At 47.1% G+C, this 4,644-nt stretch overlaps 1 long non-coding RNA gene across 1 annotated transcript; it reads left to right on the top strand.

Moving 5' to 3' along the window:
• The first annotated feature begins 251 nt into the window (after positions 1–251).
• Positions 252–1,437, top strand: LOC147829155 (uncharacterized). Its single transcript, XR_015449574.1, has 2 exons — positions 252–587; positions 1,246–1,437. It is a non-coding gene; the product is annotated as an uncharacterized LOC147829155 (long non-coding RNA).
• Positions 1,438–4,644: the final 3,207 nt, after the last annotated feature.

Below are 4,644 nucleotides of genomic sequence, written 5' to 3'. Positions count from 1 at the left end.
AATAAGTTGAGGTTTGCTCAGTGTTCTTTTTTCTAACATGATAGTTCTCCAACTTTGCCTAGGATCAACACCACCCCCGAAAACAGATTGATGAACTCAAACCTAGACTTTCTGACTCGGTAAGTCTGGAATGCGGCCTGAGAATTTGCTTTCTTGGACAGGTATGATTTTTTCTGGTTTTTTTTTTTTTTGTTACCAGGGATTGAACTCGGGACCTTGTGCTTGCGAGGAAGGCACTGGAACCACTGAGCTAAATCCCTGGTCCCCGACAGATATGATATTTTAAAAATATATCCACAAGTTTTTTGACACACAACTCTTCAAAGGTGGAGACTTATTTTCTTCCCTTGAGTGTGCCCCAGATTTGGTGACTCATGCCTAACTGTACTCAGTAGAAACAATGATAAGATTCTAAGACGAGTTGCTAAGAGGCATGGAAGGGTCTGTGTTCCGTGGCTTGAGTCGTGCACTTTGCGGACATGTGGCTCTCGTATCCGGCAGAAAGGCCTCCCGCCGGCCTCAGCACAAACTCACCAGCTCTGATGGAGAGGCACCTAGCAAGCAGGTCCTCCAGGAAGGCAGCCCAGGTGACATCCTGACTTCTACCCTCCTGAGTTCCCAAGCCTCCACCTCCCATTTAGTCGATCCCCAAATTCCTGACCCAGAGAAACTGTGAGAAAAAATAAGTGTTCACTGCTGTCTAAAGCAGCCACTAAGTTTGGGGGTAACGTGTTATGCAGTGATAGCATCTAATGTACCAGGAGACACTGGTGCTCCCGGTCTGAGAACCACTGCTCTGGACACTTTCTGTATTGGACAGATTTCTAGTAGGTAGGATAAATTACCCAAGGAGGAAATGGTTTATTTAGTGCATGTTTCAGAGTCAGTCCATGGCCCACTGGCTCCAAGGCAGGAACATCACAGCGGAATGGCATAGTGGAGGACAGACGTATGGCTTGTGGCATGGAGGAAGCAGACCAGGAGAACAACAGCAGAGAGAAGGGAAGGGGACAGAGACATAGCACCCGAGGCCACACCTCCACGGCCCACGCAGACACCCAGCACTGCGCTGTGCTAATCCCCTAGGTGGCCCCAGCTATGCAAGTTGCCCTTAAGCTTAGCAGTCACACCTGTAGGCCTAGGGTTTCTCTCACCCCGCCTGTGCTGCTCTGTGCCAGGGAACCAGTGGAGAGTGAATGTTCTCAGGCTTAAATGTGCTCCCCATTCATTTTCTCTTTTCTGCAGATGAATTCAGTTACCACTAGCTGCTCTTTTGTGGAAGTGTTTTTACTGGGAAGAATAACAACAATAAGTCATATGACAGCTGGACTCCAGAAGCCTGTTTCTGTCTACTTGGTTATAAAAAATGTTCTGCACATGGATGAAGAACCAGACAGGTCTAGAGAGCAGGGGAAATTATTAAAAGACGAGCCAGTCGTTCTCCCTCGCACTCTGTTAAATCTGGAGGGGAACAAGATGAAGAAAGAAAACAAACTCTTGACAAGAGAGGGAAAGATAGCAGAGGGGCCCGGAGAACAAGAGAGCATCCAGCTGTTGGATAATGAGAAACCGAAGCTTGCCTCATTGTCAGGGAGTCCCGAGCCAGCTGCAGCAGGAGCAGGGTGTTTACATCATCCGGGCTGTCCGTGTGAACGGAGCAGACACACTTCCTGCCTGCCTCTGCCCGAAGGTTGGCAGAGACAGCCTTCCAGGGGTTCACTGCAGATTGGTGCCCAGCAGAGAGAGAGGGCTCCAAGAGTGGGGACGAGAGAGGAGGGGAGCGCCACAGGAGGTGACAGCATGAGCGAGGAGTCTGCAAGAGAGCTCGTCTCCAGTTGGGCAGAGCCAGGAACAGCTGGCCCAGCAAACCCGTGCGTGTGAGCCCCACTCTGGCCAAGGGCGTTTTGTGGCTTCTCCATTTATTTTGAAGAAACTGACAATATGACATCTGATTCCGTTTATATGAAACTGTAGAATAGGCAAAAAGGAATCTGAGAAACAGCAGAAAAGTGTTTGCCTCGGGCCAACATTGGTGGGGAGGTGACTGCAGAGAGAGAGGCCGGGGTTGAGGGCGGCATTCTCTGTTTAACCGAGGCAGTGCTTACATGGCTGCATACGTTTGTTAAAACTCACTGAACAGCACACTTCCGTGAGTGTCCTTCGTGGTATTTAAACTATATCTGAATGCTGTCAATCTTATAAAAAATGACACACAAGGAGCCCTCTGACCAAGCTGTTAATGGTTTGGCAAAAATAAGGTTTATTGGAGCCAAGAATAGGGGCACATGCCCTAGCACTTGGGAGGCTGAGGCAGGAAAGTAGCTAGTTTGAGAGCAGCCTGAGTTCAAGACCACCCTCAACTGTAAGTTGAGACTGACTCAAAATAACAAAGTTTACCGGTAGAAGGGGGATTGGACTTGTTCATTGCAGCCCGCAAAATAGACTAGAACAATACATACACACTGTAGGAAGCTGATTTCGACACAACACATTTATTTATGAGCAGTCTTGCTCTGCTCTGCTCCGTGCTGAGTCTATTTTGAAACTGCAATCTGAGTCACTTTTCCTGCTGTCTTGGGAATTCCTCAAAGGTGTAGCCCTCAGCCTGTTAGAAGCAGAAATTCTGGTTCCGGGTGTGCCCCATGGAGAATGATAAAATCTCACACTGTTGGAGAGGAACGTGATCTCACTCTGGGAGGGTCCTTTATCACTCAGGGACAAAGGTTGAAGGTGGACGGTTTTACCTCTCTGGAAAAGTAAGTGGGGCATATCCAGTATCAGTTAGGGTGCTGTAGGTTAGAAGTTATGGGAATTCTAATCAAAAGGGCCTACAAAATAAAGGGGCTTCATCAAACCTTTTAACTAGAAGTGCAGAGAGAAAGCAGGTTTAACTTTGAGGCTCCTCTGGGAGGCTTGGCCCTTAGGCTCTGCTCCACGGAAGGAGGGTGATTAATCCAGGCCCTCATCCACGTTTGCCACGCCACACACAAAGGTGACACTTCCTCCACATGCACCGCAAAAGGCTTGCAGGGTTCTGTCTGATGGGACCGGCTCCAGCCACATATCTCATCCTAAGCCAGTGGATAGAATTATCAGACTCACATTAACAAGGCCCAGGTGGGCAGGGCCAGGCCACAGATCAAATGTGCTCATCCTGTCCAGGGAGAGGAAGGTGGGGTGAGCGTTTGCCTAGAGGGAGGAGCATTCAGGGTCACACTGCTGTCCCTCATCCATGCAACCCATATTCCCTCTAGAAGGGAATTTCTTCCTCTAATAGGAATATTTCTTATTATTTCAAAGCTGTTTACCGAAGATGTTTACATGGAAATCACATAAGTATTTACTCTTGAGATTTAAATAAAATTACCTACCCCAATGACCTGTGACTCTTTCAGAATTAATTTGCTCTGCTATGTGGCACAGAACAACGGAGCCCCAATTCCTAGGGCTTTTAAGGATATGTGTTTTGCGAGTGTGAAATTTGCCCATAAGAATGAGTATCTTGCGGGCATGGTAGGACACGCCTGTGACCCCAGCACTCAGGAGGTTAAGACAACAGGACCATCACAACTCAGAGGCCAGCCTGGGCTGCACAGCTAGACTCTGTCACAAGGGAAGAAAAGGAACAGCTTGCTAGAGTGCTAAGGTAAAAGCATAGTGCTGGGTAATAAAGTTAACCCAGTATAAAACTGAGGCTTAAGGGATAAACAGATTCATTGGTGATAATGCTAGTTGAAGCACTTGCATTCAAATGCAAGTCTTTTTATTCCTACTCCAGTTCTCTCCTCAGAAAGCACATACTAACTACCCCTGTGGCAAAATTAAAGAAAGCCCATCTGATGCCAGCAGATGGTGTAAGGTTAATTTTATGTGTCAACTTGGTTGGGCCATGGCAACTTGACTTAAAGCAAAAGCCAAGAATTGGGAGAATATAAATTCCATCAATTTATTGATTAAAACAAATCATATGATCAGCCCAGGAGAAAGGAATTGACCAAGAGCCTGAATACCGGAAGGCCCTGTTTACTTAGGACCATGACTTTGTTGCATCAACACCACAGCCCAATGAGCTCTTATGTAAGCGTGTCCTCAGCTCTGTCACCACAGAACGGAAACGGAGGTCCCTTGACTTACAAACCACGACATATGGTGGCCAGTGGGAACCCAGTATGATGAGATGGATTTCCTCTTGGGCTCACAGACGGTCTCGGGAAATGCTCATGACATTTGCTCTATTTTCTCATTAGCCCTCAATAACTTCCAGCCTCTTATCATTTTGCTCTCCTTGCCTGCATTAATCTGGTGACTCTTATTACATGATTGATTATAACCAGATCCTCACTAAAAATAGGAAATGAAGGATTAAAATAATTAACCTGATGCTTTAGACAAGCCATTTCCTATGTTGAGTATTAATGCCTTCATTGCATCACTCCAGTGATCAGGTGGAATCTGGAGCATTGGATAGTTTACCCTGAGACACCTTCACTCTCCTGGCTTCAGGGCCTGGGCCAACTTGCCTGGTGTTTTCAGTGGAGCCCACACACTTTTCGATTTCTAGGTAGACGGAGCACTTTGAGCAACTGTAAAGATTGTCAGGAGTCCTTGAGAAGAACATCCAGGAGCTGCTAATGGCCACACTCG

Source organism: Heterocephalus glaber, unplaced genomic scaffold (assembly GCF_053883595.1).
Source record: "Heterocephalus glaber isolate CG9 unplaced genomic scaffold, H.glaber_assembly_v1.0 deba00000738, whole genome shotgun sequence".
Taxonomy (NCBI): domain Eukaryota; kingdom Metazoa; phylum Chordata; class Mammalia; order Rodentia; family Bathyergidae; genus Heterocephalus; species Heterocephalus glaber.
The sequence above is the reverse complement of the archived record's forward strand: the minus strand, read 5'-3'. Positions and strand labels throughout refer to the sequence as shown.